The sequence below is a fragment of the Lonchura striata genome, chromosome 2 (genome assembly GCF_046129695.1).
Source record: "Lonchura striata isolate bLonStr1 chromosome 2, bLonStr1.mat, whole genome shotgun sequence".
Taxonomy (NCBI): Eukaryota; Metazoa; Chordata; class Aves; order Passeriformes; family Estrildidae; genus Lonchura; species Lonchura striata.
In genome coordinates this window covers 60,382,632-60,410,168 of record NC_134604.1, presented here as the reverse complement: position 1 = coordinate 60,410,168, position 27,537 = coordinate 60,382,632, and the positions used below count along the sequence as shown (strand labels likewise).

The 27,537-nt window shown below is 39.7% G+C and overlaps 1 protein-coding gene across 6 annotated transcripts in view; it reads left to right on the top strand.

The window, feature by feature from the left end:
- Positions 1-284: 284 nt before the first annotated feature.
- ENOX1 (ecto-NOX disulfide-thiol exchanger 1) overlaps positions 285-27,537 on the top strand; it is a 364,143-nt gene continuing 336,890 nt past the window's right edge. For 3 of the 6 annotated variants that reach the window (XM_077781387.1, XM_077781383.1, XM_077781384.1), the window contains exon 1: positions 285-359. The gene's annotated coding sequence lies outside the window, so the exon portion shown is untranslated. Of the gene's footprint in view, positions 360-537; positions 584-27,537 lie in introns of those variants that run through there. The other 3 variants (XM_077781385.1, XM_077781386.1, XM_021530835.2) reach the window with 3 other exon arrangements.

Sequence of the window (27,537 nt, the reverse complement as noted above, 5' to 3'; positions counted from 1 at the left end):
CCTCCTCCTCTTCCTCCTCCTCCTTTGGGAGCCTTGCCTCCCCTGCACACCTGCCTTGCCATTTGTCGGCGGCTTTGCTAGGAGGGGAGAATTTTCCCTCGGTCCCTTGCAGCATCCCTCCCCGGCACACACACACATACACACGCACACATACACACGCTCGCTCACACAGCCGGACAAGCAGAAGCACCGCGCTGCCCGTGCCTCGGCAGCCGCCGCCTCTCCGCACGCCGGCCCCGCGCTCCCCGCCGCCGCGGGGCGTCCTCCGCCTGCTGCAGCGCCGCCGGGCCCGGCAGCCGCCGAAGGGGGGCGGCGGCGGCGGCTCCCGCTGCTCCGCGGCCCCGCGCCGGCAGCGGTAGGTAGGTACGGCGGTCCCGCGGCGGCAGCCCGCCCCGGGCGGCTCCCGGCGCTGCGGAGGGACGGGGACGGAGGGAGGGGAGGGCGACGGGAGCAGGGCGAGACGCGCTGCCCCAGCCCCGCCGGCGGCGTTCGCCTCGCCCGGCTCCTGCTCCGGCTGCGCTCCCGCGGGGCCCCGCGCCGCCCCCGCCGCTGCCCGCCGCCCCCCGGGTACCGGCTCTTCCCGGTGAGTCAGAAAGTTTGCTCTCCTGGGCGCCCGGTGTTTGTTGTTGTTTGGGGTCTGCCTGTTTAGGCTGGGCTTTTTATTTTCCCATTCCCGCTAGCGGGCTATTTATTTATTTATTTATTTTTTCTTTCTCTTTTTTTTTTTTTTTTTTTTTTTTTTTTTTTTTTTTTTTTTTTTAATTGCAGTCGCTGCTGCAGCGCGGGTAGAACCGGCTCCCGCGCCCGGCGCTGCCCCCGCCTCGCTGGGCAGCCTCCCCCGGGGCACACGCGTGGGCGGCCGGGCAGCGCACCCAGGGCGGCCGGAGCTCGGGTCCCTCCCGCTGCCCCCCTTCCCTCTAAGAGCTGTGTGGCTGCGGCTGCGATGTTGCCGACAGCCCCCCTGCAGTTGGCAAAACAGTTTTTGGTGGCAGCTCGGGAGGAGACTGTCCCATCCCTCTCCTGTTTCTCCTCGTTCCTTGAGAGAGTGTTTTAGAACAGGTTTCAGTGAAGCTATAGGTGACAGGATCCCGGCGTCACCGAGACCTGTGCTCCGTTTTGTAACTAGCAGTGTTACTGTTAGCGGGTTAGCAGCTGAGAGCAGCCGTATTCGACCCTGGTGAGGAGAGGGATTGGCTGTGGGTCATGTCCATCTTCCTCCTCTTTCATCTAATTGCTAGAAGTAGCTTGCTGTTGTTTGGGGTAGAAAAAGCTCGTTTGCATTTTACTCTTTTGTCCTTTAATTCTAAATGTGGTTTGGTGGAGGCTCCTAGTTTCTGATAGGAAACTGTCAGAAACTAGAGATTGAATAAATCCATCTCTGAGCAGGAGAGGCAAGAAGCTTTCAGGTCCTTCCAATGAGCTGTGTATTTTCTATGTTGTGTGTTGTTACTTCTTTTTTTTTTTTTTTCTTATCACTGGGAGCTCTACTGTAATGTCTCAAAAGCTTTGATGTTTTTTTTACAATGAACCTAATTTAATTTTTTTCTCAAATTTAAATGGAGTGATAAAATGCATAGGCATTAATAAGTGAGTTGAAAGGACTTTGAAATAGTGCATGTTGTGCATGGTGTGAAATTGTAGATATGCATAAACGAATAATAACTACTCTGCAGGTTTTATTTTAAACCTTCTCTATGACTTTGTGCTGAACTCTCTTCATCTGTCTCTCAGCTTTTAAGTCTGATTGTTTTTGCACTTGAGGTCTCTTGTGGGAATGAATTGGTAGGCACCCACATTTTCCTAGTTCTCATAATCTTTTATTTGCTCATTTTGCAAAGACTTGCCACGGTCAAAAATAACTGAAATTTGCTATTGTGGCTTTCAATTTTAGATCGCTTTTCCTGGTGCTTTTATTTATTTCTCTATTTGACAATTTATTTATTTATGTTACAGCTGAAGAGGGAGGGGGAGAGTGGGGAATTGTCTCTGGCTCTTCTATCTGTCCAAATGTACAAGGAAAAAAAAAAAAAAGATTGTGTGAAGAAATTAAAACACTGAAACAACCTAGATATGAATTCCAGGAACAGAAATTACGGTGGCATGTGTTCTTGCCCGCACCAGGCATTCTGCAGCATGTGGTATTTACAGAACTTACAGTGTACAGTATCTCTCCAGTAGTAAGAGAACGCTTTGTATCCTTGGAAGTGAGAGAGTCTTTGACAAGTCAGCAAAACTATAGATACAGTCAAGGAACACTGATACACGTGTGAGTGTGTGCATATATAAATATCACCAGATTGCTTGTGTTCATTTTTCCTCAGTATAGTTTGTCTTCCTCAGCCTGGAATATATACATACTTTCCCCTGAATTTTGAGGCATTTTTTGCTGCTTTTCTCTGTTTGCATGTGTTTTAATGTTAGTCTTAATCTTGCTGTAAAATACAAAATAATCCGGTAATAGATTTAGAAGACTTTATTGCCAGGCAAACCAGGCAATAGATCATGAAATCAGACAATAGTATTTTGTTTCCTAGCAACCCCCTACTGCAAACAGAAAACAAAACCGTGGTGGATGCTTCCACATCATGATAGCTATATGTTGAAATCTTGAAGTAGTAGATACTGAAGTACTAATTGTGCTGGGAGATTAACTCCTGTTTGTTACAACAGCTTAGTTAATATTTTCCTTTTGTGAGAAATATTTGCTGGAGTAAATGCAGTTAAATGGTTAAAATTTCACTCTGGTCTCTTAAAAATAATGTCTGTTAGAATGAAGAGGGTACAAAATCAAGTAGAGTTTTTGCCATTAAGAATGATTTGGTGTTGTGTGTTCTTATTGCAGGATTGTTTCTAAATCTGTGCTATTATGGACCCTTGAAATTCAGATATATCATCTCTTGTATCCAACATCCAGTATCTTTCTGGATTTTGTGTTGTTAGTCATCCTTTAGCTTTGTGTTTTAAAACTATGTTTATTAGAATGTATTGAAAGAAAAATCTTTTGTGGCTCCTAGGAATAGAAAGTAAAATTCTAAGTGCCTCATTGCCATGTTTACGTTCTTGGCACCCAGTTCATCCCTTCCAAGGAATCAGTGCTATCACCGTGCAGCAGGATTGGGTTCTAAGCCATCATCTTTCTAAAAGTGATTTTGATAATGCAGTAATTCCCTTAGTTAAAGTGCCTGAGCACTGAAATGGCATCTCGACCCTGAATCAATCTGGGATGCACTTTGTGCACTGCCATCTATCTGAAAAAATCCATTAGTGCAAGCTGGAGATCTGGATATCTGACCTGGGACGGGTGCAGGTGTTCGTGCTCTGGAAGCTGCTGGAGATGCTGAGCTGCAGTAGGAAAAGGAGCTGAGCAGGCATGGGTGTGTAGTTGTATGTACAAGGCAGTAGAGAAATTTCTATGTTTTTGTCTCTCTTTTATAGGAGAAAATGGCAAAGAGATGTTTGCTGAGTTTTACCTACAAGTCTTCACTATCCAGCAGTATTTACAGACATCACACAGTAAATTGAAACAGAGGTGGTTTTCTTATTGGTTGCATCAGTGATTCTCTGAAAGTGAAAATATTATTCCAGTCTGGGAAACTGTAAAATCACAAGAAAAATTTGCTGTAGGAAAGATAGCAAACTTAGTCAAGTATGCATTATTAAACAACAGTATTCACACTGGGCATGTGAAAGATATTATCTGAACAGGGGGGTTCACAGCATTATTTTAGAGATCCCATGTACAGTCACAGACAATTTATTTATATTGCCCATAGGTATTTTCATGGTTCATCTCAAGTACTGAGGTACAAAAGGGTTACAGCAGATGCCACTTGAATAAAAAGGGTTGAAGTGGAATGGTCAGAGAGTATTATAATTCTGATAAATATCTATGGGCAGCTACTTTCTTGTCTATATTTGAAATCACACATTTTAGTGCCATAACAGGTGTGGATGGTTTGGTTTAGAACATGCTAATTGAATTTTGGAAGGCTTTGTGGATTGAGAGGAAGTAGTAATTTTCCAATTTTTCTTCTCCATTTCTTTCTCAGATGGTACTACTCCCAAAACTTGAATCTTACAATTAGATAGTCCACAGATGAAGCTTGATATGGCTGCCTAATTACAGTCCCTACTTCACCTCTGCATGTTTTTGCCAGGCAGCAGAATAAGAGAAGGCAAAGAAAACAAAAAGTACAAACAAAGAACAAGGGAGAGAGACAGGTCATGAAGTATCCTGTGTATAAATGATGGAAGTCATTTGGAAGTGATTTTAAATACTCTCCACTAAACTCCTTTTACACCAACTGCATTTGTTAGTGGTGGTGTATATAAAGTTTTCATCTGCTGTAATATGGGTTGGCTGCTGATGGAGCCAACCCATGGCCCAAACCAAAGACCTTCTTCTCCCTTCTCTCCACTAAAGATCATCTTAAACAGAACAGTGAGTTATGTCCATTCCATTTAAAAGTGTTTAGGAGACAGGAATTAAGAAATTGACAGTTTTCTTCTCTCTCTTAACGGCACAATGATGGTCATTGCTAATGAGCTATCAGGGAATGTGCTGCATATGTTGCTGAGATACATGAGCCTTTCCAAATTTTTCACAAGGCTTTCTTTTTTTGTTATTTTTCAAATTGGGTACTGAAGTAATGAGAATATAATTACTTAATCTATGTTTAAATGTATAGGCTTCATGATTACTGTACTAAGGGATAAATACTTAGGTATTTATTTCCTGTTCTTTTAAGAAAGGGACAAAAGCATGCTGCAGTTTTTGGATTCTCTTGAGGCTTTGTTTTTGAAATCCTGTTACCTTTAATCATAGAGCTGTCAATTCTTGCTAAATACAGAAAACAGACCATCCAAGTGATCACAGAAGCTGAGGATTTGGTTCAGCAGAGTTGATTTGCACACTCAACTTTTTTTTTTTAGTGTGTGCTTAAGCTCATCTCTACTTGCTGAAATCAAATGGATTTAAGAAAGTGGTGAAAGTTAGACATGCAATTAAATGCTTTGTTGAGTAGGGCAAAACTAGTGTCTTTGAAACAAATGTCTTTGCTTTGTAGTAAACAGAACTTCAGGACAATTCCTCCAGGATAGTAGAGTGAAGGGAACAAGCAGGGGGAAAAGGCAAGTTCTTGGGGCAAGGGGTATCAAATCAGGAACTTACTGGTGGGTGACAGTGATGCTGGGATTGAGAATTAATAAATGAGTCTGGAATGGGATTTAATTACAGAAAAGGATATGGTTTGTGCTCAAGCTGTCAAGGAAAAGGTACCATTTTGGTGAACAAAGAGGTGGGATTTCCTTTTTATAAGAATCTGTTGTGAACCGTAAAAACTGAATATCATCTTAACAGAAAGGTATTGAGAATTTGATGGAGGCTCAAAGAAGACCAACAAAATACTCATGGGTCTGGAGGAACTAGCTTGAAGGGAAATAGTCAAAAATAGACATCTCTAGTGTGAGACTGAATATGGGAAGATGGGTTAACTATGTATCTGTGTTTGAAATCTATTTTAGTCAAAGCAGTTAGATTTTTTTTTCTCTGCCTTGTGTGAGATAATACCTATGACTAAATGGAGAAATTGAAGAAAATAAATTTTAAGATCAATTCTCGGCCAAAACTCGGTAATAGAAAAATGTATTGTAGCCTATATTAATCTGGGTGTAGTGCGAGCCCCCCACGACTCTTCAGATGTTTAAAATTAGAGTAAGCAAATTGTTGGCAGGTGTACTGGAGAAGGCAGTCCTGCATTTTCTGGGAGGTGAAATACAAGATCAACCAGCACCTTTTCATGCTTCTGTTCTGTTCTAGTTTTATCTGAAAGTTACAGGAGGTCAGATCCCAGACTAGCCAACCTTGCCTTGGTTTCCAGTGCTGAGACTGTTGGGTTTTGTGCTTTTATAATGCAGGATTCAGAACAGGGTCATCATGTTGAACCAGGATGTACAAGGATTAGCTACACTAGATTTTTTTTAGTAAATGGCTATGGAGTTTTTAATTGGTTTGTTTTTCCTTTCGGAGCATTTCAGGTGGTAGAGAAGGCACAGGGGTGACAGCTTCCTCTTTCTTGACAGTTTCTGCAGCATTTTTTTAATGATTTGAGGACACTTACTGCCATCAGGTGCAATATGGATAGCAGCTACTGTTCCTTCCTTCCTATCCCCCCATCACGATGCCCTGATCTCAGCACAGCTGTCTGCTGTGATCTGGCTAGCCAGTGTGCAGTGCAAGTCCTGATAACCACTGCCACCAGTGGTGAGTTTTCTGGAAGAGACTGAGGAAGGGGGTGAGACGTAGAGATGATTTTTCTGAGGATGAATTGCTTTTAATGTCTCCATCATCCATGTAAACTGGGAGAAGACTTAGCAAGGGAATGTGCAGGATCAAGGTATAATGACAGCTTTCTTGTGGAATGATAGTTTTTCCTGGAAGGAAGTTTAATGCACTGGTTTGTTGCAAATCATGTTACTCGAAGCAAGGATTCAGGAAAAAAAAAAGTTCTGCAGACTGATATGATCAGGGAATGTTTTCCAACAGCCATGCCAATTGCAGAGGAGGAGGTGGATTTCCCTCTGCTGTGCTTTATGGATACCTGACAGCCAACTGTTTAAACAAGGCCTATTTTGGTAACCATAAGGTAAAAACAAGTGATTCAGAATAACCCTTCTTAGCATGTTAATGATTAAAACAGTAATCCTGCAGCAGTATCACATACAGGGGAAGGCTGATCTGGCTGAGCTGGTTGGTGAGACTGACCTTTGGTTTAAGTACTTGACAGTGCAAGAAAGGAGTGTTTTGAAGTAGTGAAAGACAGGTTTTGGTCATGTGTGTGCAGTATAATGTGGAAAAAAATTGGTCTGTCTATTAAATGCCAGTACACTCCCAATACACTCCAGGTGTCTTTGCTTATATAGAATTCCTCTGAGAGGTAAGTCAGGTTCAGTCCTTGCTGGTGCTTGTCTCTGGGAGTTGGTTGGTAGACTGGTGATAGAGATCTGAGAAGAGGTTCATTTTGAAGGAATGAAATTGAAGGAAGTTTTGTTTTTTAGGCAGAACGTAAAGATTAAGACTGAAGTTGATTGCCAATGCATTGCTTCTGCTAGAGGGACAGTTTTTTGGGGACACAAATAATTCATTTTTGTATGTTAATAACATTTCTGTGTAATGTGTCTAAGATCAGGCTTGTTGGATGGGATAGTTTAGACTGAAAGGTACTGTGTAAATCTAAGATTATTATCTCCCCTTTGAAGGAAGAAGCTAGGTCAACAGTGATCTTAATTACAACTTGTTCCTGTTACTAGATGTTTATTTTCAGAGTTAAGTTAAATGAGACTTTAAAGTGCTTTTATACAGGTACCTTTAATGTAGTGTTGCCATTTAGGATGTGGGGTTTGGTATGCTGGAACTTAACAATACTTGTGGAGGAGCATTTTCTCCATGTCCAGAATGGATAATACACAACTATTCTGGTATAGCAGGTTGTCTCTGTGTAAGCTTTAAAGAGACCCCAGTGCACTACATACAGTGTAAAAATGCTTCAGGATATAACAGTTCTGCCTGGGGTAGAATACAGTGAGGATTTAATAGTATTTTTAACAATTCTGTTTAGATTTATTCATTCCTTTTAGGAAGCATTTTGTCAAGGAAGCAAAGAAGAAATGAAATAGAAGGAGCTGATAAAGGCGTGGGGTGAATTTAGGGACGTGGTTTCCAATAACCAGAATGAGAGCATGTTCTTAGAATGAGCATTGGTTCTTCTGCCCTTATAAGAAGTATTTCAGCAATGACAAATAAGTTTGTTTCATCTGAAAACAGCAGATTGCTTCCTAATATTTTGCTGGTCTGACATTCTGTGAAATTGTGTTATATCCTAATTCAGTTGCTGCTCTGTATATAGAATAAGAGCTTGCTATTTTCTACCAAGTGAAGCATTCCCTCTCCTTCTCAGCGGTGGAGGTATTTTGGTGTTAGAGGTCCATGGATTAATATCTTCTGATGACTTCTGATAGATATTGGCATAACTCATGCATTTTCTGAATAAGCGATCTGCTTAATTTAGGGTTTCTCTCAGAGCTGGGACCTTTGCTTAGCAGTGAAATCTGCTGAGATCACAGCACAGGGTGGGGTATGGCTATAGACACATCAGAGTGTGGCTGTGGTCCTCTGCTGCCAGATATGGAGCAAGCAGTCTGTGGGTTAACTAGCTGTAAATGGGTGGTCTGTTCATGCATCCTCATGCCTCCCATGTGCACACCCTTCTGGCTTCTACTGTCTTCGGGCAGAGCATAAGTACTGGTGACAGGCTGTTCCCTAAGAAAGCTGATGATTTTAAGATCCTGGAAAGTACTTTTGATTTAGAATCTTCTATATATTGTCTTTCCCTTAGTTTGCCTAAAACGAGCATCTTGCTGGTTAATTTCATTTTAGCAAATGAAGGCACCCTTGGCCATTTTTTTGGTTCAAATTTATTCATATCTTCAGAGTAAGAGGAAATACCATTTGTGCTGATGAATCATTTTCTGCAGTGTAATCTCCCATTTCATATGAACCAGAGAGCCATTACCATTTGTTTCATTGACAGCCTGTGAGGGAACATGCCATTTCAGTTCCTAGAGGAAGCTTCACCTGGGTGAAGCTTGAGCAAGAGCCTCAATGTGCTGTTGCCAATCTACTTAGCAACCCAGTTTCTTGCCAATTCTGTAAGCTTAACACTATGACTTAAAAGCTTGTGAAACCAGGTATGGTATGTTTGTTATTAGTTGGGTTGTTCAGTTTTATTTTTCGTGATATGCTTGCTTAACTTCTGTATCATCTTACAGAACAGATGTAATATGTAGTTTATATTGTTTTCTTTACAAAAGAGAAGGGAGCTGTAAATTCATCCTATGAAGGAAACTATTAACATTTTTTTAAGTAAAGGAGGCTGGAAAATTGGAATTTTTTTCAGTTTCTTGGAAAATATTAAGGGAGATTATATAACTACATGAAGTCTCTGAGGAAAAGGAAAAAGAAGCCTTGCTTCATTATCAGCCTTGCTGATAATGAAAGAACTGAGTGGCTGCTTAATATAATCCACTCTTCATGGAAAGGTGAGAGAAGGAGACCTGTGCAGTCAGACCAGGCTTCATTTGTTCAAAACTGAAAGTAGGCAGCACATCTGATGGGCAAATCTGTATAAGGCTGGCTTGCTGGTCTGACACCTGTGTCTACCTTTTCCACATTAACAAAGTTGATTCTGTTTGGTGTTATATACTACAAATAAAACAGAAACTATCAAAGTAATAATTTTCAGGCTCACCTTACCCAAGAATCAAAGGAATAGTTTGAAGTGAGACAGTCAACTCACCGTAATCAAACAATTCTTCTATACCTCAAGTATAAATGCTGCATGAGTAGCTAGGCAGAAAGGACTAGTAATCATCTTGAAATGATGAAGAAAATAAGGTTATTTTGATTTTGCATTGTCAGACAGGCTACTTGATGAAACTGAATATTGAATTGCAAGCAGAAGGTTGAATTTGACAATCCTGAAGGTGAGATCTCTTGCATCATTGAACTGCAACTTCAACCTTGGTAGCTTCAAGCTTGATATAACCTTTGCATCATTGAAGTACAGCTGTGATGACCACTGAAGTCACAGTTCTATGTTTCAGTGGCACTTCAATATAATTTTGTTGTAGAGGAATAATTTTGTTATCAGGGGGACAAAGAGCAAGAGCCACTCATGTTTTAAACACGAGGAAAATGAAGACTTCAGAGTTGGTGAGAAACCTCCTTTCACGCTAATACAAAATGAGCAATATAGAGTGAGATGTAAGCCTGTATGTACTGCCCTTTCAAAGACATTTAAATTCACTAGTTCACTGTTAAACCAATGAAGGGAAAGAGCAATGCAAAACTCAAAACCCAAACCTAAATGAAACAGCACTTCTGTTAATGCTAGGTGTTTAGTGAATATGAAAAGTGTTCAGCAAGTGGCTAGAAGCATCCGTGCAAGACAAAATGCAGACCTATGTAGTGCTCCCAGCTGGGTCTCTAAGGGATGCCATGGGATGACTGTACAACAAGGAGGCATTCTGTAAGTGCCTGAGGAGAAAGCATAGTAGTGGCAGAAACAAATTGAATTGAGAACTTCTGAGGTAGGTTTCTCCTGATGCTGAGTTCATCTTGGTGAGAGAGAACTGTCTGTATGATTAGCAGTTGGCTGGAAACAAAAAAAGAGTGTTTATGTTTCCTTCAGTTACTCATGGACATCATCTGAGGAAGATCTTATTTTCCCTTTTGCCTCTACTCTGTGGTCCTCAATAGTGCAACTTTGTTTAAACAGAAATTGAATATTACTTCTGTAAAGCCTTTTTATACTGCATTGTATAATTCTTTTATATAAATATAAAAATTCCTCAGAGACTTCTCAGGGAAGTGGAAATCTTAGAAAGGCAGGTAATGATGGTTTCAGAAGGATTTCCAGCAGCTACAGCCTCATGATGCCCCAGTTCAGATGGAAACTTTATTCATCTAACTTGCAAATAACTGACATCTGAGAAAAATATTGGAGGAGGTCTCTGTAGCTATAAAAAGTGAATTGTAAGACTGAATGTTTTATGTGAAGATAGAGAACAGGAAGAAGTCTTATCTACAATGCCCACAGTGAGTAGAGTAAAAGTAATGGGCTGAATATGTTGCAAGAAATAAAAAGTTTAGAAAGTTTTTTCTAGTGGCAAGGATGCACAGGGATGCTAGCATGGGTTGTGTGAACACTGTGGGACTGTATCAGTTGGGGTTTTTACGAATTTGATAAATACAACTGTGTTGCCTGAAAAGAATGCAACTGATTCTGTTGCATGGTTGTTTCCAGCTTTTTTTTGTCTGATTCCCACCAAGCCCTAAAATGAGTGGGATAACAGGAAGTGGGACAGTCAGAAGGATCATGGTGTTTCCCAGCTTAAACTGAAATCCAGATGATCAGTCTGTTACCCTTGTTTGTGTCAGAACTGTGGAATATATATCTCCTGCATGTAGGAGATGCTGGCAGTTGAACATGGATGGTTCAGGCTTGAAAATTTTCTTCCCTGTCCAGGTAAGTGTGGAGTGTTTTTTCCATGTTGCACAGTTAGGCTTGAAACATTTTCATAAATTCACTTTGTCATTCAAGATCCCATGATAACACAACTTGAGATTCAGAAATGGCTGGTGCAAAAACATCATGAAGCAAGCATAGCTAGAGAGAAAATGATTTGTCTTCAAGAAGCTTATGTAGCCATATCCTAAGTTGTTAAAGCACCCCTGAAAATAAACTAAAAGAATGGTAGGTCTTACTCTCTAGAGACTTACGACTCAGCTACTGTGTTTTTGTGTATTTTGAGTTGTATGCTTTCAGTTTTGGGCCCCGTTGGAGGAATAATTATGTTACAAAATTAGTTTAGTAGTCTGCGGTTTGTGTTTTAAATAGTAAATGCTTTGTGGACTTCTTGCAGTGTTTCCAGTTGTTGTCTTCAGTCAGGAAGAAATTTGTCTGAATTCTGGGAAGCATGTGGGAAAAGACTAAGGGTCCATTAGACCCTAGTTTTTGCTTTTCTGCAGATGTTTACTCCATAACTAGTATTAAAAGTAGCATGTAGACCAATAAAAATAAAATAGTATATTAGAAGTACCAGAATATGAATTCTTTTGGCAGAGAATATTGAACTCTCCTAGAAAACAAATTAGTTCCTGTGCGTTGTGTTCATGGAGGTTTACATGAGTAATGAGTCAATTGTTCTTTTAAGATGTATGGGACCAGGTTCAGATCCCCAGTGGTTTAAATTTTGAGTAATTCAAAAGATATTTATGAGTTATACTTCAGTAACAGATTACAATCTGGTTCTTATTCTGTAGGATTTTAATAAGGTTATAAAAGGGAAATTCATCTTCATTTTCCAAATGTGTAGCAAGTTACATAATTAATCCAATATTGTCTTCATTCTGGAGGAGGCTGTTTAACTTGCATTTCTTTGTCAAATACCATGCAGACAAGCTCATGTGGTGGTAATGTTAACTAATGACAGAGTTATCCAGATAGTTCTGTCATTAACTTGAATTGTTTTCAGCAGAGAAAGAACACGTTGCTGAAGAGAAGAAAGCATGCTATTTTTGCAGTCACTATGCAATTAGCTCATATAACCCCTGTGCTCATCGTGCTTTGTATAAGATCCAGGGTGACCAACTGTAGGTCATTTGTGTGAGAACAAAGACCCTGGGGCTGAGACAGTTTATTAAGATAATACCGTGGGGTGAAGATCAACTGTCACAGCAGTTGCCAGTGGAAGTGTGTCTGTATTTATTGAATGCTTGCATAAATAAGAGTTGCTTGAGTTGGGATGTGTTGAATACTAAAGAATGGGGAAAATAACCAAATAAATAGTGATGGCATGAGCATGGAGACAACCTCACTGCGTTTTCTGCAGGTTCTCCTTTAGTGGTGATGGCTCTATGGACTTTCTGATGCAAGGTTGAGTGCCTGCCATTTTACCCATGGGATGTTTATTATTTTTGTCCTTTAATCATCCACTTACTTTCATTAAAATGAAGGGACCTCTGTCAGTTTTGGCCACTCTTAACCAATGTCACCCAAAGTTAGCAAAGAAAAGGAAGGAGATGAAGTTACAGACAGAGCATAATTTAAGATTCATTCTCAGGACATAGGGCTAAAAAGTATTTTTCCCAGATGTTTCTCTTTCCAGATAGAAAAAAGAAAAGTTGAATTGAATTCTTTTATCCATGTCAAAGAGTATGACGTGTGTTGTCACTTGCTGATGCCTCGGTGTATTTATCACTGGGAAGCCCACAGCAATAAGCTTTCTAAATGGTTTATGAAAAATGGGCATAAAATCTGTTTAAAACTAAATAAACTTGTTGCTTTTATCTATTTAAGCAAAACAAAGCTGCTCTTGTTTGCAGACTACTCTATGACCTTAGCATGTGTGTAATGGCATGTCTGGTGCACTGTTACTAACCATAGTAAGAGAAGCAAGTTCTTTGTCACAGTGCCTCATAAAGGATTTTCTGTGTATGTTTTTCTACTAAAAATCTTTGATAATCTGTTATTAAATATGAAAGCTGCTTATTTCAGCTTTACAAGAGCATCAGATTCTTCTCTCTGAAGCACGCAGAAAACTCTGTGCTTAAGATTCAGTTTTGCAAACCCTTCCCCCTTCTTGAAACATTCATATGGAAATACATCATTAACTGTGAAATTCCCTAGCAACCTTACCAGCCTAGAAGAAGAGATCCAAACCCCAGGAATACTCAGTTCTCAAGAGTATTAGTACTGTCTTTTGTTAATATTCATTGTATTCTGATAAGTGATTTGATAAATACTTTTTGAGTTGTTTTTTTGTAACAGTGCAATATTCCCACTGGTGGGAAGTGGAACCCAAAGCTTCTTACCATCTCTCCTAGAAAGCCTTCAAAAATCCACTTCATGGTGATTCCTTTGCTAATTTCTCTGCCAGTCCATAGTTTTTATTTTTTTTTTTTTTTTAGTGACAAGTAAGTTTTTGACAGCAGAATTATTAGTACTTTATAGCATAATAAATTGCTTGCTAACTCAGTTTAGGGAGAGAAGTCATTCTTTCATGTACATGGTGGCAGTAATGTGTAGCACTTTGATGGGTACATAAGAGGGTTTTCTACCTCTTAATTCTCTTACCTGCTAAAGACTAGTCATCCTTACAAATCCAGAGCTGATGCTATGGTATGCAGTATCTCAGGTGTTTCAGTGTAGAAAATCATTTGGGCATTGCTTCAGCTCATGCCTAATTCCACAGGAGCTGAGACGTTCTGGCAAAAAATCCCACTGCTTGATGGAGACAGGGCTGAGCTCTAAAATGAAATCAAAAGAAACTTCATTAGCCAGTGAAATTAATTTCATTTACTTTTGTTCCAGCTCTGGTTTCTAGAGGAATTTTTGGGAAGGAATGTAGAGCTGTAGTTGTTTGTTGGGGTTTGTTTGGTTTGTTGTTTATATTGAGTTTTTTTCAGGCAGTTGATTTTGGGTTTTCTTGAAATTTTTGGTGGTTTCTTGTGTATGCCTTTTTCTCTATCACTTTTTGTCATCTCCCATTTTTATAATCTTCCTTTCTCCTTTTCTTTATGTCTGTCTGTCTCATGTCTTTTTACCACAACCTCTATTTCTTTTATATTTCAGATGTATTTTTTTCTCTTTATTGCTTTCCTTTTATTTGCTCTCTTCATTCTTTTTACTTGCTTTTCCCACTATTTTATATTTTGAGGCTCTGTCCTGAAGATTCTAATAAATTTTTTTCTATTGTAGATTACTCTAAATTTCCTTTTTTGTATCCTATGTAAGTGATAGAAATGTGCTCATGTCACATGGAGCAAAGATGGGTAGTGGATGTAGCCCAGCAGTGCTGCATGGCCACGCTAAATTTCTTTTTATTCAAAGGCTTAGAAACTCAAGTTTCTCTCTTGAATTCAGGGGTTGGGTAGGCTTTCTTGTCACCTTGTTCTCAAAAGTAATTTTCCATTAGTAATCTCTCTTTTGCTCCTTGCATTATATAAAAGATCAGCAGTATAAGAGGCTACCCATGCCTCTTTAAGTGCAATAGTTTTGCACAGTTTGTCAGAATGTTCATGTTTTAGCACAAAGAAAGCTTTGCTTTTGTATAGGGATCCTTAATCTGAAGCGGTTGTTCTAAAGAAAGGGAAATTTGTGCCATACAGTATATTTAATTATTTTTTAAGTGGGTAAGTAAATTTGAGAAATGTGGTTATGTATTGCTAAGGTCTATAATCTTAAATGTTCAAGAAACATTCTCACATGTCTTAAGTATCAAAATTTTAGTGTGAAATAGGTAGTACTATTGGAAAGCTCAATGAGGGGTGAGTTGAAGTAATTAAGGGAAAGTAAATAATCTCGGAGGTTCTCATTCCCCATGAAACTAATTCTGTATCTTATCCTTCACGTATTTAAAAATAGTTCCCTGCTAATTCAAGATGATTCTGTACTATGTCTGTGAAGAGCACTTCAGTCCTATTGAAGGGATGGCAGATTACGGAGTTACTTGCAACAGGTTTTTTTTTTTTTTATTTTAAGTGAGACTTTCATTTGGGCAATCTAAGTGAACAAATCTTGCTGGAAAATTAGCTTGATGTACAGTGAGACACCAGGTGATCACCCAGTCATTTTGTGAGCATTTATGATGAGGAAACCTCTGGGTTTGTCTTTAAAGGGATACAGATGACTGTACTTTCTCAACAAAGATGAGCTTTTCTCATCAGTCTAGCAAGGCCTTAAATGTTCTGCCATATATGCTTTTCTGTTTTCCCTCTGCTGTTTGGACTATAGATTATTTTATTCCGTAGACTAATAAAGTCTACCTTGGGAGAGGAATGGGATGTATTAGAAGGGCTAGACTGCTCTGGAGCTGCAGTTCTGCTGTGCACAAATCTGCCAGTGGTGTGACGGGAGAGTGACAAGATTGTTCTGTCAACTCCATCAGTATCTTGAGTAGCTATCTTAAGAGGGCTAATAAATCTCCATGATAAGTCTCCAGATTTCTGTGCCAAAGAAAATGAATATAATTTCTTTATTTATTTCTGTGTGCGTTCTGCTCATGAACTCCTGAGGTCTTCTGTTGCCCAAAGAGCCATAATGCATATGTAGATTTATTTCTTCTTACTCAGGGAGGTGCAGCTAGTGAAATGAGGCAGCAAGGCTGAAATAGCAGAGGGGCTCCATTTGTGTGTAGAGCATGAAGGGTGGTGCTGTGCTGAAATGTGTGGAGGGAGCACACAAACTCACTCTGGGCATGTAGCATAACTGCAAGAATTAGCAGCTTATCCAGTACGTGTAGTGCAGAACCCTGCAATTACAGCGTTCAGTCATAGCAGAGTTACATGCCTAAAGTAGACAGTGTAGATGTATTCCCTCGCATCAGATGGGGATGCATATGTGTAGCTTTTTAAATAAGGATGCTAACCTGTTTGATAGCTAATTTAGAGGAACTGAAGATGGTCCCTTTTTTTTTTTCCAGATCTTCAAGATTGACTGGTAAGGTCTTTTTTTTCTTCTTTTTAATGCATGCTAACAGAGACTTTGTGGTTAATTAACTGCATATCCTTGTGCAAACTTTGAAGGACTGGAATTTTATGCACATGTCCTGCTGTCATCCTCATGCTCTCTGAAATCACTGAGGAGTTTGGAGCAGAAAAAGTCAGTGCTTGGCCAGAGTCCTGCAGATTTGGTGAAAGAAAATAAAACGATCAGTTAACATTCTTGAGAGCAGGTAAACCTATTTGATGTAAAGGGAATTCTGTGACCTGTTATCTAGAGCAGGAAAGCTGCTTTTTATTAATCAATCAAATAAAATGTTGAAAATAATAGGAAAAATGACTTGAGGGAGGAAAAACCAGAGTTAAGGAATATTAGTAGGCAGCTGGTACTGTTTGTGAAAATAGACTATTCTTAAAGCTTTCATAGACTCTGTGTAGTGTATAGGAAAAAACCGCTTCCCTTCTTTCAGAGAGAAACCATGATTTTATCTCAGTAATTGAAAATAATGTCTGAAGTTGTTCTTAACTAAATTTACATGAACCTCTTTTACAATCTGTTGTTATCTTTCAGGGAATTTCTCAATAAATGCTGCTGGTGTGCTTGGATGGCATGATCCTATATAGAAAACAAGGCCGAGTACTATTTGTTACTCAAAAAACAGCATTTCTAGCCTAATTATGGTGCCATTTGGCAGTGATGCTGTAGTTAAAGGTGGTTGTTGGTGTTTCTGTTATAAATTGTGCGTACTTGAAAGACTTCATTGATGCCAGGCAGAAGCATAACTAGCTCTTTACTTACTCATTTTCCTCCTTTCATTAAAAATGCTTAAGTCAAGAAAAGTTCTTAATTTCTTTGATATCTGTTAATCTATCAGTCTGTTTGTTACAAAGATGCTATGCTTCTCCTTCATTTCAAAACTTTCCTCTGTTGTGCAACACACATGGTAACGGGTTGCTGACTTGCATCACTCAGCACTGTGAGTTGCTTGAAGAAAGCAACTTTTCCCCTGTGAAAGAGGGGAAAAGAAACACCACAACATATGGAATTGCCTAAGTTGAGCAATCTGTGCACAGTTAATGTCTGCAAGCCAAGATGGCTTTAGTTGCCTCAGTTGCTGCAACTGGGCAGTATTAATATGAGGACTTTTTGCTTCCTAGGGAACATTGCCAAGTTCCTCACAGTTCCATGAACACTGAGCCATCCCTCTAGGCATCACTCAATAGTCAGATCTGTCACACTTGCATTAATATACATTAACTATTCTGTCATTTCCTTCTTCATAATGATCAGTGCTAGGTCCAGTTGTATTTCTATGTTTTTGGAAGAGATGGGGAAAAAAACCCCAACTAGACTCAACTAGCAAATGCTTTTAAGCAGTTCCCTCAAAAAAAAAAAAAAGTGAATTTAACAAAAATACTGGTTAATGTGGGATTTTATCAAAGCATCTCCTATTTAGACTGCTTTTTTCTTTTTTAATTAAGCAAAGGGCCTCATCTGACGTCTGTTGAACTTAGTGAGTGTTTTCTGAGTGACCTTTTAATGTCTGTTCAAGGCTGTGGAGGCCCCCAAAGTCGTAATGCTGAGAAGTGTAATTGGCCCCATAAATCTCAGTGGGTCATTAATTCTAAATCTCAATAATGCTAAGACCAGGATGCATGTAAATGAAGCAGAGTGATGAGCATTGTAGGAAGATTTATACAAGCATTTTCTTGCTTTGCTTTGCCCAGTAGAAATTGTAGTTTTGGCATGGAAACTTGCTTTCTACCTATCTACTTATCAATTCCCATATTTCACCTATGAATTTTTGGAAATTGATAAATGCATCTTCTTGGGGGAGATGGCTGGGCATTTTTTTCTTTGCCTGTCAGAAGGTAATAGAATATGACTTGTACATCTCTGTAAGATTAATATAAGGCCCTCAACTCTAAAAATTTAACTGGATAAAACAAATTTTCAAAGTGTTATTGCACATAAAACCAAGTGGTCCTGAAAATCATGGAATCATAGAATGGTTTAGTTTGGAAGGGACCATAAAGATCATCCAGTTCCAATCCCCCTGGATGCCACTTACTAGACCAGATTACTCAGAGCCCCATCCAGCCTGGTCTTAAACACTTCCAGGGATGGAACACCCACAAGTTCTGTGGCCAGCCTGTTCCAGTGTGTCATCACTGCCATAGCAAAGAAGAGGCGGTTCAAATTTGAAAGCACATGTGAGTTTTGGTTTGGGTCTGTGGTGACAGGATCCTGAAGTGTGCAGTGTCTGTAGTGTCACACAGGTACACGCACACGGGAGATGCCCATATCAAAGCAAGCTATGAATTCACCATCTCTGGAGGTACTTTATGAGCATTGCTAATGAAAGCCTGATTGTTATGCAGTGTGACCAGAAAGGCTTTTCAGTGTGTTCCTTTTGAAAAAGAAAGGAAGAAAAAAAAAAAAAAAAAGTCTTACTTGACTTGGCTCAGAAGGAATATTTATCTTGTTTCCCCCAATCAGAAATTATTTGAATATGTCCTTATCTCATGGTATGTGTTGGGTGTGGTTGCTGCTGTATTAGTGCATAAGAAGTCAAAAAAGAAAATTAATCAATGCAGTAGTGTGGATTTTCCCCTTCGTCTTTTGTTTGCCAGCTGTGTGTTCAATCAATTCTAAAGTCCCCCTTTCCACTTTTCTTTGGTACAATTGACCCTCCTTTGCTCCAGTCCCCTGACAGGGATTGTTCAGAGAGATAATCTTTGCACCATTCATTCCTTCAAGGCCAGTAGACCTCCAGTGTATTCTAGCATAAACAGAACACTAAGATGAAACAGTTAAGATAAAAAATAAAAAATCACTCAATGAATTAAAAAAAACAAATCAAGCTTTTAAAAATGAAACAGGCCATTTATGTGGTAAATTGAATATTGGTATTTTTATGTAATCTGAGGTGGAAAAGGAATTGTTTGATATCCCATACTGTTCTGAAATATCATATTCAAGCTTTCTGAAACATGTATTCAGCATCATATCTACCTCTATTTATAATTGAAAAGAGAAATTATGAAATCTTATTGCTTGGTCTCTGGCCTTTCTGTGCAAAGGCATGTGTATTGCTTTGCCAATTCTGACATTATTAGAGATTATCCTTTAAAGTGCTGCTCAGGCACTTCTCAGCAATGGAGGCTCAGCTGGGAGGAAAAGAAAAGGCAGAGTTTGTGTGTGCACATGCAAGCACCTCCCCCTGTACTTCGGGCACAAACTTCAGTTTCAGTTTCATCTGTAATCTTCTGGCAAAGCAACAATTTTGACTGCAACTTTTTTTTCTGGACAGTGGATGCCATCAAGCCTTTTGCCGTATCTGAAATAGTTCCGTATTCCTTTATAAATCTATCTGTGATTGTGTTGGTGCCCCTAACAAACATTAGTATTCATGCACAAAATGCTACATGATATACTTAAGCTACCTAAGCTAGAGCCTGACCCAAGGGAAGTGTAAGGGGACCTGAAATATATCAACTGATGAGAATTTATATTTCAGAGATCATTAGGCATGCTTTGGTTCTGTTTTGAAATGGGAAAAACTAGGTCAGGATCTGGGATAATGAGAAAAATTGTAGCAAGATCTTCTCTGCTGTAGATGAACCAGAATCTGATTCCAGCCAGTCAGACTGTTCTTTGCAAAGAAGGATCAAATTCAGAATAGCTGTGAAGCTGCTTTAAGCCAAACATGTACTTCTGGCAGAGCTTGAGTCTGCTGTGGTTGCAGAAATGGTTGATCTTTGAGAACTGTCAGCCAGTCAGGTTACACCAAATGTTCTCAAATAAAAGGTTCTAAAATGTTCATTCTACACATCTGACCAGAACAGTTTACAGTTTTCAAGACAGGTAGTACTTAATTTTGTGTGATAACATTTCTTTCTGCCACTTTTTTGTATTTTAGTTAGAATACATTCCCAGGTTCTAGAATAGATAGCATTTTTCCTGTAAGGAAAGTTTTCTGGGAATAGCAAAACTCTCTTTAGTTTTGCTGTTTAGTTTGTGAAACTTTGTTTACTGTCTTTTTGTCTATGCCACAGATTTTTTTTTTAAAGTTAAAATTATGGTAGCATTAGAGTTAGTGTTGGAAGATGTTCTTCCTTTTTCTATGTTTGAGCTTCCACACTCCTTGGGATTGACATTACAGTCATGGAAGAGAGATGTATGGTGGAACTTCACTTCTGTGGGCTCTATGTGGTGTCATTCCCTTAAATGATATAATGGGAGAATTATCCCAGTGGTTGTTTGTTATGATACTTCTCTCTGTAAAGGTCGTTACTAATTGCTGTTCATCATTGGGTCTAGAGGACTTGAAAGTGACAACAAGAGTACATAATAAAAAACCCCCATTTGCACATAAGCATTTTCAGTTCTTAAAAGTGAGGGAAGGAAAGAAGAGGGCAAGTCCTTTTCCTGATCCTTTTCCTGCCTCGAGCCCTCCATATCTGCTTCTCTACACCCCTAGTTTTGGGTAAGGAAACGAGGTCCTTTCTCTTGGTAAAAGCCAAGGAAAGCTCAGTAGCATTCATAACAACTTTTTTGTCCAACTACTTTCCTCTGTGTGCAGTATAGTACTTATTTTTCTTTATTCTATTTAAGAATTTTATTGTCAAGTTTTAAGTGTTTTGACTGAATGTTTAATGTTTTCTACGTGAAAAATGTTGGTGTACCTTTTTCAAGCTCTTAGAAAAACACATCCAAGGGGACAAAAATGTATAGTTTGTTTCTTCAGAATGCTGCTATATTGTGATAAGAGTATCATTCTGACTAAGGTTTGATTTCTAATCTCATTTGTTTGGCTGCACAAACTTTTATGTTATATAAATAACACAGTGGATTATTTGCCTCAGTGCAGGGAAGTTTTCTTTCTGAAAAAGCTTGATTTTTTTTTCAGAAACTCCTTGAGCAAGTTGGTTTGGAGACTGTTGTATTTATGTAATCTCAGCATTCCATTTATGAATTCTGGTTCAGTTGCTCTATCATGGGATGCCTCGAGCAATGTGCAGTTGGAGCCTGGAGCAGGAGTGATAGATGACCATTAGCCTTGATGGTGCCCACCGAAGTGGGAATTACTGGTGCTGGAGTCTTAGGAGAAGTGTTCAGCCAAATTACTCAGCAGGGAAAGCAGTGGAAACATTCATTATTTTTCCAGAAGCAGAACAAAGTAAGTTTATAAATAAGACCCTGGGGAACTTGCTGAACTCCAGGAAGCTAGGCTGACTTCTTCAGAAAAGCAGTTTGCTTTGCATGACTTGTCTGTCCTAGAAGGAAGGAAATGTCCCATATGGGTGATAGGGCAGCACGATGTGATTCAGTAGAGTCATACAGGGGCGGGGGGGGAAAATGATCCCAGTATTCCTGTTAGGTGTCTTGTTTCAGTGTACTTTAGGAAAGGGAAGCAGAGAAATACAAATCTAAGTAAGGTAAAACTGACTGTGTTAGCTCTGAGCTATAAATTTTGTGTCGATAACAACATAGTTGGGAGAGGGTGTGATTTATCTAGCATGTTGTTTTTTGGTATCTTTGCATTTTTGGATCACACTTCTTTGAAGAAATAAAGGATGGGAGAGCTGTCCAAAATGCATGTAACACACGGTTCAGGTAGAGAGCAAGGACTGCCTAGTATAGGCTGTTTAGGGACACTCTGGATGTCTTGGGACCTGGATACAGTCCCCTGGGAAACTATTCAAACTTTTTGAAAATGTGTGAAGATATACTGTCTAAGTCATATAAATTTCCTTAGTAGAAAAAGAAGATTGGAATTTTACTGCCAATTGTATTTTGAATTATATAGATTTGGGAATCTGTGCTTTTATTAATTATTGAATAGCAGGGGAACATAAGGATTATCTGGTCCAAACAGCCTTTTACAGCAAAAGCACATTCTAAACAAGATGGCCCAGCACCCTGTCCAGCCAAATCTTAGAAGTGTCTAATGCATAAATCCACCATTTCACTGAAGAAATTATTCCTGTGTATGGTTGTTTTTGTTGTGAAAAGCCTTCTACTTCTGTCTCTACTTCTGTCATATGGTAATCTCCCCAGGAGTAACTCATTACTCCTTGTCTTTTCAGTGTGACACGTTGTAAGCTCCATTACCTTTTTAGCCACCCTTTAAATACTGGGGCATGGTGAAAAGGTCTCCCCTAAGCTTTCTTTCCTCAAGGCTGAGCAAAGCCTCCAGAAAGGCTGAGAGAACTGCCTTTCTTCTTGTGCCAGGCTTCCCAGTCCTTTCATCACTTTTGTGGCCCATCTCTGGGCCCTCTCCATTCTGTCCACCTCTGATTTGCTTAGTGAGGACCAAAACTGAGCACAGTATTCCAGGTGTGGCCTGACAAGCACTGAGGAGGTTGGGACAATGCCTTCTTTATCTGTGCCGGGGATGCCCTTGATGATGGATCCTGTTGGCCTCTTTTGCCACAGCAGCTGCATGCTGTTCACTTCTATCGAGCTGCTTGTCCACCAGAACACCCAGCTCCCTTTCCACAGAGTTGCTCCCATATGGGGAGATCCCAGCCTGTGCTGCACTGCTGGATTATACTTTCACTGGTACAAGTTTTTACATTTATGTTTGGTGAACTTCATAAGGTTCTTTTTACCCTATTCTTTCAGCCTATCCAGGTCTTCCTGTGGAACATTTCTCCCTTACCCACTTCCCTGCTCAGTTTGATATCTTTGGCAAATTTCGTCCAGGTGCATTTGATCCCATCATCAGATCACTTATGAGGACATTAAACAGCATTAGGCCCAATATTGATCCCTGTGAGACCCCATAGGTTGCCAGCTTGTAAAGGAGCTCTTTACCATTACCCTCTGAGTGCTGATGGTCAGCAAGGTTCCCAACCACCACATGGACCACTTGTCTAGACCTCAGTGCATCAGTTTCTCAGGGAGGAAGCTGTGGGAAATTGTACTGATAGTCTTGGAAAAATCCAGGTAGACAATATCCATTGCTTAACCCGCATCAACTGAGCAGGTTCCTTTGTCAGAGAATATGTTTAGGTTTGTCAGACATGTGTTGCCCTTTGTGCATCCATGCTGACCTTTCCCAGTTATGTGCTTCATCTGACTTGTGATAGCTCCCAGGAAGATTTCTTCCATAACTTTCCAAGGGAATGAAATACTACTGATGAGCCTTTAATTTTCCGCAGAGAGCTTATAGACACCTAAAAGTTTGCTGACAGAAGAGAAAGAGAAGGTGGGGGGAAGGTGCCCAGCATGGGAGATGGAGTCCTGGGCTGAGATTTCAGCTGTCTGGGGAGTCTGGAACTTTTAACCCTTTGCTGGGGAATGAAGGCTTTGTGAGCTATTACTCCTCCTCAATTTAAAAGAAAGAGAGACAGCCTGGGACCTGAGATGTTAAGAAAAGAAGGTTGGAGGGAGATGATAGAGTAGCTTTTAGCTAGACTTTTCTTGTTAACCATAGACTAAACAAATTTCTTCTGCAAGAGAGACTGCATTTTAGGGGGATGCATGGTGAACCAAGAAACCTGCTTCAGCACCTACCAGTACAAGAATAGAGTGAACAGAAAAAAAACCAAGAAGAGGGTGATGATACCCTCTGTCTTCAGGAAGATGAAAATCTCTGTTTTCACCCTCGGCCCCGGGAGAAGAAGAAAATGAGGAGGACTGTGGTCCCAAAATGAAATACTGGACTCTTGTTCCTTTTAGTCCTTAGCAAAGCATCGTTAAAAAAGCCCTATGAGCAGTCTGTCCATGCATGGTGATAAGAACACTGTGGCATGGAAAGTGTCACACTGACAGATTTTCTTCAGGCACTGCCATGTGTAACATGGAAACACAAGAAGTAACAACTGTGTATCCTCAGGGTCTATAGTGCAAGAGAGACTCCTCTCTCCCTTAATAGGCTGAGTATATTGAAAGGTGATAACTTGATTAAGTCCAAGTTGTATCTCACTGTAGTTTGTTAGAGTAGTGGGAGGAGGAATGTTTCAGAAGGTTTTCATTTTAGATTTAGTGTGGGTTTTTTTTGGTTTTTCCTTTTATCATAGTAGTAGTTTAATAAAGTTTTTTCCCTTTGTTATTAAGTTTAAGCCTGCTATACTCTGTTCCAGATCACATCTCACAGCATTTATTTGGGAAGGTACATTTTCATGGGGGTGCTGCATTGTGCCAGCATCAAACCATGACACTCAGGAGAATATTGTCCAGGCCCATGGATTTGCTGGGTCAAGCCTGAGTTCACAAACCAACTCTTCCGGCAGTGACAATGGCTCTGTGTTTGCATTAACCTGGCTTTTTGTTTTCAAGGCTTGGGGCATAACACTGTTGGTGATGACAGAGGTGAAGAAAGAGTTGAGAACCTATGCCTTGTCACTGTTGTTAGTGACTAATTAATCTTTCCTGTTTAACAGCAGGTCGATATTTTTGTTTTGTACCTGCTTTTGTTTACGTATCTGAAAAACTCTTTCTTGTAGTTTTTTGTGTCTTGGACCTTTTGAGTTGAGCTGTCATTTTTCTATTTGCATCTTTGACACCATTTCTGCCATCACTGGCCCTATAGTTCTCCACTGGTATTTGCCCACTTGTCCATATCTGCTATGTTTCTCTTGGTTTTGAGTAGGCTCAGAAGCTCACAGATAAGCCAAAAAGATTTCTTGCTTCATTGTTTCCCTTACCTTTAAAGGGGATGGACTCTGTGCTTCCAGGAGAATATTCTTGAAAAACTCCCAGCACTCACTAGCTCCTTCATGCTCCATGAAAGGTTTCAATGGAATCCCTCCCAAACATTGCCTAGTTCTGAATACCTGCTCTGCCAAGAATTAGTATAAATACTGTTAACCAAAGCTATTGTAATCAAAAAGCAGGCAGAAGTAGAACTGCATTTGTCTGCCCTACTAAATATAGATCAGACAGTAAATATAAATCTGAAAGAAATGGTTTTACAGACTCTGTTAGTTCCTGCTGTGGCTCAGATATCTGGAATCCTTTTTTAAGTGTACATTTGCCAGCAGCCAGGGCTTCCATAATGCAAACCCCATCAATCATCTGCTTGTATTTCTGCAGCATACAGCACAGCCAACAGGGCATGAAAATCTAGACTGTTATTTCTTGGAACTAGGAGAGGTAGCAAGAGAGGCAGTGTATTTATTGAGAACCTCTGTGTGAGAGGATGTCATCACAGCCTTCTTGTTTTTCCAAGTTCTTTTGGTGTTTTTTGACTGTCATATGCATCAGTCTCTTAAGATGTCTAGTAAACTACAACCAAAACTGTTATGTGTCCTAGATACTCTTGATGTCTTTTGATGTTGCTGAGAAAATGAAGTTTGTTTGCATCTTGAGAAAAAGTATCCTGAATTCATCCTAGGTAACTTTAAAACAAGGCCATCTATTCTAGAAACATACATCACCCAGCTTTTCTTTGTGTGAAGAGAGGCAGACACTTTATAGGTCTGTTTTTGTAGGTGTAGACTTTGGTCTTAGCATGGCAGACATCTTCTAGAGATACCTGTTTCTCTTCATGGCCCAGACAAAGAGTCTAGAATGGTTGCATGCTCAGTTCAGGTCCTTCAGCTGGGAACAGCATGTAGGTGGGATCTCTGATACTGTGGGAGTGGTGGACAGCTGCTTTTCTATAGTCTCTCTTCACCAGCTATATACTGTTGTCCAATAATTTAGAAAAACATGGATTACCTGTACAACTGAGATAGCTCATGATTGACCTTCTGCTGTGTTGACACAGGAACAGGTGGAAGTCAAGAAGAAACGCTGACCATCCAGCACATCTTTCAAGTAGAAGCAAGAAAGGAAAGGTAGTTGCAATAATACCCAATTCGTGCATTCTGATGATCTCTGAGGATCAGAGCACCAAAGACAGCTGAAATCTGATCAGTGAAGTAACAACTTCACTATAAACTTGCTAGAAAACTTTGGAGGGTGTCTTTGAGGCTGAAGAATGGTATGATTGTGCTAATGTGCTTTAGGTCTGCTTATCTGCATGGGAAAACATAGTGATTCCATTTTGAGGAAGAAAAAGGTAAGCAGATGTTTCTGATACCTTTCAGTCCAAAAAAGTCTCTTACTTTTTGAGTGCACTCAAAGGTACATTTTTGAGGGGAATTGATGAAGTAAAAAGGGGTGCCTTTTCTGGGTGTACAGGAAGGAATTTGGGTGTGACTGTAAGAAGTATTACTCATATATTTCGTATTATGTCGAGTTGGGATTTTTTTAAAAGAAGCTTGTGAGCAACTTTAAGTTAAGCAAATTACATTTTCTGTCATTTAAGTACTAATATTTTATTGAAGAACATTATTCACTAACTATAAATGCACTGGCAGTACTCTGTGCACTTACTGTACTCATATATGATTAACAATTAATTCTTATAATCATTGTATAAAACACAGAATAGGCATTGCTTTAATCTGTGAAGCTCCCTGAGCATAATGCCATAGGTGTGTGATCAGGGCACATACCTTCCATGCTGCTTGCCTGTTTTGCTATTTGTCCTAAGTAATATCATGTATGCAAAGCAGAAGTTGTGTAAATGCAAGTTGGTAATATTTGTAGGGCCCAGTGTCCTGAAGACAGATTCCAAGCAACTTGTGTTCCCAGGTTCAGACTCTGTCTGAATTTTGAAAGAGCTTATTCCAGTTTTCCTCTCCCATAAATTTTTTTTAAGATATTCTTTTTCAGTGTCTGAGGCTTTTAATTTTTTAATCATTCACAGATGGCAGAACGCTGCCTGACTGTGGTGAGTATCCCTGGATGCTGACACGCTGCATTTCTGTGTTGTTTCAGCAACAAGGGGAGTTGATTGCAGTCAAGGGGGCTGTGTTTTGTGGAGGGCCTTTTCTATTACAGGAATGGTATGAGTGAAAACTAACATCATGCTTTCTTAATTCCACAATGACAGTAAAAGGACTGTGCATTACTGGTTTTCTAGATAGTTCACTGTCTTTTGAATGTCTTTATTAGGTCAGAAGGCTTTAACATGTACTTACATGCAGTCTGTGTTCTGAGCCCTCCACATCTATTATATGCCATGGAGCCTTTTAAAACATAGCTTAGCTCCCAGCATCATTCTTCAAATTACAGTAACTTACTTCTTGGATGAGAGCACTTTTGAGAACTAATCTGTAATGTGTTTACTTTGGCTGGAGGAATTGAAATGCTTTAAAGGAAAAAAAAAATTAAAAGCTCCCCAAATGTTCCCACAGCTTTGCTTTCTCCTCTTATTATGCTAATCTGATTGTTTTTAATGTGAGGACTTCTTTTGCCCTGGGTCTTATATAGTCTGCAGTGTCATAAAAGGTATACCACTTTACAGCTAAGTAATGTTGACTTGTGAGTTAGAAAATCTGAGGATTTCATTTGGAATACTGCACTGTGTAGGAATATGTCCATTTTTCCTATTACTCTCCTGAAATATAGGAAGTCACCCCATTTAACATCCATGAGGTCTTACCAGGACATCTAACTAAGAGGCTGCCAAAGT